General features: G+C 37.4%; 1 pseudogene; it reads left to right on the top strand.

Moving 5' to 3' along the window:
- Positions 1-3,721, top strand: part of LOC112099132 — a 3,972-nt pseudogene extending 251 nt beyond the window's left edge.
- The last annotated feature ends 4,291 nt before the right edge of the window (positions 3,722-8,012 follow it).

Here is an 8,012-nt window from a genome sequence, read left to right as displayed (position 1 = left end):
TTGATCCGTAATTGTCTTGATATTTTAATCATTAGTAGCAGGTTGGAATCAGTGATTTCAATTGAAGAACATAACCTAGGTTAAATAATCCGAGCTTGTGTGTTTATTGCCTAGATCAACCTAATATCTTTCTTTGTTTAATGCTTCCATTATCTTAAATTTAAAGAGCTTGTTTTAAATTATTTAATGGTTAGAGATTAGGTGAAGAGCTTATTTTGCCTAACGACACACTAAGGAAAGATTGAGACTAACAGAGCTTATTGTTGTCTACGGTTGATAGTTTCAATATAAATTGATGATAGAATTAATATATTATGTGCATGTTTGGTGGTGGCGAATGATCCTTTAACCAAAGTTTTCATCATTATTATTTCTTTCTCCTTTAATTAGAGTTTTTATTAAATTCTTGTTCGTAATTTTAATTTCTTTATTTCTTACTATTTAGTTAAAAATTCATAAATCCCCCTTTTATTTTTAATTGGCATTTTCTTTAGTTAGATTAATTTATATTATTATTACTATTACTATTATTATTATTACTATTATTTTATTTTAAATCTTGCTTTGGAGTTAATAATAAATATAACTAGCATAGTCTCTGTGGGATCGATCCTTACTCGCTCTGTACTAATTATTTATATTAGTGGTAAGGTTTTAAATTTGGTGCACCTTAACGACACTACCAAATTTTTGGCGCCGTTGCCGGGGACTAGCGTCTAGTTTGTTTATTATCACTCGTTTTATTTTATTATTTTTTATTTTTATTTCTTTTCTCATTTTATTTATTTATTTTATTTTAATTAGTTATTTTTTGTTCTATATTTAGATTTTCATGAGCATAGAGGACATTCGATTGAAACTCGAACAACTTAGAGCAACCTCATCATATTCAGAACTCAATTTTGCCATCCACATTCCACTCCCGAAGACAGAGCCAAGCAGCCCAGAATCCGAACCAATGGCTCAAAATAACAACCGAACACTTAAAGAGTTGGCAGCTCCTAACTTGGACCAGCAACCCTTATGCATTGAGAATCCAAACCCTCAGGTAAATTTTGAACTCAAATCTGGGATGATTCATCTTCTTCCTACTTTTCATGGTCTTGCAGGAGAGGATCCAAATAAGCACTTGAAGGAGTTCCATGTGGTCTGCTCCACAATGAAACCAGCCGGAGTTTCTGAAGAGCAAGTTAAGCTAATGGCCTTCCCATTTTCTTTGGCGGATTCAGCCAAGGAATGGTTGTACTATCTTCCCTCCGGTACTGTCACTACATGGAATGAGATGCGGCAGCTATTTTTGGAGAAATATTTCCCAGCATCAAAAGCTGGCAGCATTCGAAAAGAAATTTGTGGAATCCGGCAGTATAATGGAGAGCCGCTCTACGACTATTGGGAACGATTCAAAAAGTTATGTGCTAGTTGCCCCCACCATCAGATAAGTGATCAACTTCTTATTCAATACTTTTATGAGGGTCTACTGCCTATGGATAGGAGTATGATTGATGCTGCTAGTGGAGGAGCACTCGTGGATAAGACACCAGAAGCAGCCCGAAATCTCATTGCTAACATGGCTGCTAATTCCCAACAGTTCAACACTAGAAACGATCTACTGCCGCCACCTAAGCGAGTCAATGAGGTAAGTACTACTTCTTTAGAAAAATAAGTTTCAAATCTTACTTCTTTGGTGCAACAATTAGCTCTAGGGCAACAAATGAGACCGTGTGGCGTATGTTCTATGGTCGGACATGCGACTGACATGTGCCCTACTCTCCAAGAGGGATCACATGAGCAGGCCAACGCAGTTGAGGGGTTCCTAGGCCAACCAAGACAAAGGTATGATCCCTACTCTAATTTTTATAATGAAGGGTGGAAGGATCACCCTAATTTTAGGTATGGGAACCAACAACAAGGCATTCCTAATGTGGCACCATCTCGACCACCGGGCTACCCCCAACAGCGGGTGCAACAGCCTTACCAAGTTCGGCCACCCCCACCTCCTCAAAATCAAGGTACATCTTTATAAGATCTTGTAAAAGCTCTCGCTACTAACTCTATGCAATTCCAACAGACTACCCAGACACAGCTCCAACATTTAGAGAATCAAATTGGCCAACTGGCCACATCTATGAGTAGGATAGAGGGTAGAACTTCAGGAAAGTTACCTTCTCAACCAGAAATTAATCCAAAGGAGAATGCCAGTGCTATGTCTCTTAGGAGCGGAAAGCAATTGGAACCATTATTAGCTAAGCCATCAAAAGTATCCACAACATTATCACCCTCTGTGACCAATTCCTCACCTGAGGCTCTTCCTTTAACAAGGAAAGATGATTCCCACTCGGCATTGCCAATCGATCCATCTGGCCAGGTAAGTATCCCCTCACCTCGAATTAAGACTCTCTCCATTCCTCCACCATTTCCTAGCAGATTTAAACAAACCAATAAAGAGGAACAAGAAAAAGAGATCCTTGAGACCTTTCGTAAAGTAGAGGTAAATATTCCTCTACTTGATGCTATTAAACAAGTGCCGCGTTATGCAAAGTTTTTGAAGGAATTATGCAGCAACAAGCGAAAGTTGAGCGGTAACGAAAAGGTAAGTGTTGGAGAGAATGTTTCTGCTGTACTTCAAAGAAAACTTCCACCTAAGTGCAAGGATCCAGGTACTTTCACCATCCCCTGTACTATAGGTAATACCAGATTCGAAAGATGTATGCTAGATTTAGGGGCCTCAATTAATGTTATGCCATATTCGATTTATAACTCCTTGAATTTAGGTCCAATGGAAGAAACTGGTATAATTATTCAATTGGCTGACAGATCTAATGCTTACCCGAAAGGGGTTATGGAAGATGTTCTTGTGCAGGTCAATGAATTGGTCTTTCCAGCTGATTTTTATATCCTTGAAATGGAGGATGAGTTGTCGCCCAATCCTACTCATATTCTGTTGGGGCGGCCATTTCTTAAGACAGCCCGAACCAAGATTGATGTTCACGATGGAACCCTCACAATGGAATTCGATGGTGAAGTGATCCGCTTCAATATCTTTGAGGCAATGAGGTATCCCAGTGATGTTCATTCTGTTTTTGCCATGGATGATATTAATACTTTGGTGCAGGATTTCTTTGAATTATCCGGTAATGACAGTTTTGAAATTGCGATAAGCAAAAATCTTACGAAAAATGATTCTAAGGAACATGCAAATTTGATAAAGTTGGATGATGAGGTAGAGGAAGCTATGGCGATCTTAGATGGAGCATTCACATTACGCACCAATGGGTATAATGTTTCTTACCTTGAATTGCCTTTATTAAACGAGAAACTTTTACCTTCAATTGTGCAGGCACCTACCTTAGAACTTAAACCACTCCCAGAACACCTGCAATATATTTACTATTTGAATGAGGCTGAGATTCAGGGAGCACAAATCGATGATAACTCAAAGATTGACATGGTGCTAGAATCTTTACCAAAAACATTCAAGGAGTTTAAGGTCAATTATAACATGAACAAAAGAAACATGACCTTAACTGAATTGATGAACGAACTCCATTCTGCTGAAGAGATCTATCGTGCTGAGAAATCTCTGGGAAGCATAAATATTACTGAAAAAAGTTCATCTTCTGGGCCTAAGCCGAAAGGCAAAGGTAAGAAGAAAGTTGGGAAAAAGAAACCGTCTACCAAGCAAGATGGCAAGCCGAAAGGTAAATGCTTTAAGTGTGGATAGAAAGGTCACTGGAAAAAGGATTGCCCTAAGATTGTGAAATCAGGTATGGGAAATCTTTTTGTAATTGAGGCCTGTTTAGTTCAGAATCCTATTGACACTTGGGTGTTGGATTTAGGAGCAACTAATCATATTTGTAATTCACTTTATTGGTTTCAGGAAACCAGGAAAATAAGTGAAGGAAGCGTCAAGCTGCAGTTAGGGACAGGACAGTTTGTGTCAGCAGTGAAGACTGGATCTATTTTATTATCTTTTAATAATGAGACTTTAGTTTTGAATAATTGTCTTTATGTTCCAGACATTAAGAGGAATTTAATTTCAGTAGCTTGTTTGTCAAAGCAAGGGTACACTGTAAATTTTGGATCCTCTGTTTCTATTTTTCATAATAAGAGACTTATTTGTTCTGGTACATTGGAAGATAATTTATATCATTTAAGTCCAATGATCCATTCTATGCATGACACAGTGATCAATAATGATGAGCATACACATTTATCTAAGAAAAGAAATATTTATTCCAACCAATGTTACCTCTAGCATTTACGCTTGGGTCATATAAACCAAAATAGGATACAGAGAATGATCAAAGATGGGCTTTTGGGTCCATTAGAAAATGAATCATTGCCACTCTGTGAATCCTGTTTAGAAGGGAAAATGACCAAAAGGCTATTCTCGGCCAAAGGAGTACGTGCAACAGTACCACTTGAATTGGTACATACAGATGTATGTGGACCAATCAATGTACAAGCTCGAGGAGGTTATGAGTATTTCATCACTTTCACAGATGATTACTCAAGATACGGTTATGTTTATCTTATGCGTCACAAGTCTGAAGCTCTTGAGAAATTCAAAGAGTATAGGGCCGAGACAGAAAAGCAATTAGATAAGAACATAAAGAAACTTCGATCTGATCGAGGTGGTGAATTTCTCTCAGGAGATTTCAAAGAGTATCTGGTTGAAAATGGGATTATATCTCAGTTGACTGCCCCGGGAACACCACAACAAAATGGGGTAGCTGAAAGAAGAAATAGAACTCTTTTGAATATGGTGAGATCTATGCTTAGTTATTCGTCATTACCAATCTCTTTTTGGGGACTAGCACTGCAAACTGCGGTTTATCTCTTGAACTTAGTTCCATCCAAGTCAGTGCCTAAAACCCCAATAGAATTATGGTCAGGTCGCAAACCAAGTTTACGATATGTCCGTATTTGGGGATCACCAGCACATGTGCTGAAACCAAAGGCAGACAAAATGGATTCACGTTCTGAGGTTTGTATGTTTGTGGGGTATCCCAAAGGAACAAGGGGAGGTTTATTTTATAGTCCTCAAGATAGGAAAGTGATCGTGAGCACACATTTCACTTCCCTTGAGGAAAACTATATGAATAACTTCAAACCTAAGAGTAAGGTAATACTTGAAAAACCGTCAGTGATCAGGTTGATGCTCAGCTTTCAACGCCTGTTACAGAACAGAAAGAACAGCAACAACCAGATGATCAACACATGATTAACTCCGAACAACCATCACTTTTAGAACCTCGTCGTAGTGGGAGGGTAACTAGGTTACCTGCGAGATACATGCTTTTAGGAGAAGCCTATACGGCTATCTCAGATGAACATGTACAAGATCCCACTAGTTACAACGAAGCTCTAATAGATAGAGATGTTGAATTTTGGAAAAAGGCCATGAATCAAGAAATGGAATCTATGTATTCCAATAAAGTCTGGGAACTTATAGAGGCACCAAATGGGGTAAAACCTATAGGGTGCAAGTGGATCTATAAGAGAAAAAGAGGAGTAGACGGAAAGGTGGAAACATTTAAAGCAAGATTAGTAGCTAAAGGGTTTACTCAGAAAGAGGGAATCGATTATGAGAAAACTTTTTCTCCGGTTGCTATGCTTAAATCCATCAGGATTCTGCTCTCCATTGCTGCAATGCTAGATTATGAAATTTGGCAAATGGATGTCAAGACTGCCTTTCTTAACGGGCATCTTGAAGAAAACATCTACATGCAGCAACCAGATGGATTTATACAAAAAGGCCAAGAACACATGGTATGTAAGTTGCAGAAATCCATTTATGGATTGAAGCAAGCATCCCGGTCATGGAACATCAGATTTGATCAAGCGATTAAATCGTTTGGATTCATTCAGAACATTGATGAACCATGTGTGTACAAGAAAATTCAAGAAAAATCTATAGCCTTCCTAATTCTTTATGTAGACGATATTCTCCTAATTGGAAACGATATAGGAGTATTGACTACAATAAAGAGTTGGTTAGCGAAACAATTTGATATGAAAGACCTGGGAGAGGCAAGTTATATTCTTGGTATCAAGTTACTACGAGACCGGAAGAATAAAACTTTAGCCTTGTCTCAAGCGGTCTATATCGATAAGATATTGGCTAGATTTAGCATGGAAAATTCCAAGACTGGTTTATTACCATTCAGACATGGAATTACATTCTCTAAGGATCAATCACCTAAAACATCTGAAGAGATATAGAGAATGAGACGAGTTCCCTATGCAGAAGCTGTGGGAAGTCTCATGTATGCCATGTTTTGCACTAGACCAGACATCTGTTTTGCGGTAGGGATGGTTAGTAGATATCAATCTAATCCTGGACCTGAACACTGGACTGCGGTCAAACATATAATGAAGTATCTGAAAAGAACTAAAAATTATATGCTTGTGTATTTTGATGATGAACTCATTCCAGTGGGTTATACTGATTCTGACTTTATGTCAGATAAGGATTCCAGAAAATCAATTTCCGACTATGTGTTTACATTGGGAAGTGGAGCTATTAGTTGGAGGAGTGTGAAACAATCTTGTATCGCAGACTCCACAACTGAAGCTGAATATGTGGCTGCATCCGAAGCTGCAAAAGAAGCGGTATGGCTCCGCAAGTTCCTACAAGATCTTGAGGTGGTACCTGCTGTAACTGCACCCCTTAAATTATTTTGCGATAATAGTGGTGCGGTAGCTCAATCTAAGGAACCAAGGAACCACAAGAAACAAAAACATATTGAGAGGAAGTATCATCTTATAAGGGATATAGTGCAGAGAGGTGATGTGGAGGTTACTCAGATTGCGTCACAGCAAAACTTGGCAGATCCTTTTACTAAGGCCATACCTGGGAAACCTTTTAACTTGCACTTAGAATCCATGGGCATGCGTGAGATGCCAAATATGCTTTGAGAGCTAGTGGGAGATTGTTGGGAGAATATGCTCTTTAAAAGCATATGTGTTTATTTAATTGTAATAAATAATTTTTTTGATTAATAAAATAAATGAGGTATTTTATTCAAATATCTTAATTGCATTAATATTTGTATTAAATTCCATTTAATCATATTATATGTATTTATGTGATCACCATGTGGATTCACAGAAGACATAAATACAAGTTATCTTATGATTAAATAAATTCAGTTCGCAGTTGATAAATAAAGTTGGGCACTTTATTTAGGTATAAACTGTAATAAATTCATTGAATGATTTGTCTTAATCATGTATGAATTTATTGATGTAGTACGACTACATTGAACAGGATCACATATGAGATTTAATTAACTTTGTAATAATTGTCAGACTTATTAAATCTCATAGGCATTGATTTTACTGTAATCTTAATCTTGAGTTAATTATGATTTCATGATTGTAATTGTTATTCCATTTGAGTTACCAATGGGCACGACACATCCTTGTGGTCAAGATTACCCGGTATCTTGGTGGGAGCAATTATGAGTATTGGAGTTATGGATTAATAATAAAGAATTTGTACAACACATCTCTTGATGGATTTTCGGCACTTGATCATAGAATTCTCTGGCCAGAGTGTGTCAACATATTTAGTATGTTGAAAATGATCATTAGAGAAAACCAGTAAGGATCAAGGAATAAGATGTTATTAAATTGATTGGACAGTTGAGGTATCAATTTAATTAACGATGTGGTACAAAGGATTGTGCAGTAAAGAAATCAATGTGGCTTGGGACGAATTATTATTCGAGCATACAATTATGGAAGTCAGTTCCAATCTTTTAGTGGAGTAGATTTGGAATTAAATAATTAGGCTAGTTTAATTACAGGCCTAATTGTTATAGCCACTATTGTATGTTCCCAAATGATCCCCGGGTTAGCTCATTTAATTGACTGCACCACTACTGGACTAATAAGCAAGATAACTAGCTATTTGGGTCAAAAACCTAAATATATCATTTAGTGGGAGGCTCCATTTAATTAGCTTATTTGTAAGGGGCCTTATGTTATTTTACATGGTGGGTTCC

This window comes from Citrus clementina, unplaced genomic scaffold (assembly GCF_000493195.1).
Source record: "Citrus clementina cultivar Clemenules unplaced genomic scaffold, Citrus_clementina_v1.0 scaffold_4, whole genome shotgun sequence".
NCBI classification, from domain to species: Eukaryota; Viridiplantae; Streptophyta; class Magnoliopsida; order Sapindales; family Rutaceae; genus Citrus; species Citrus x clementina.
Note: the sequence above shows the minus strand (reverse complement) of the source record. Positions and strands in the feature narration are given on the sequence as shown.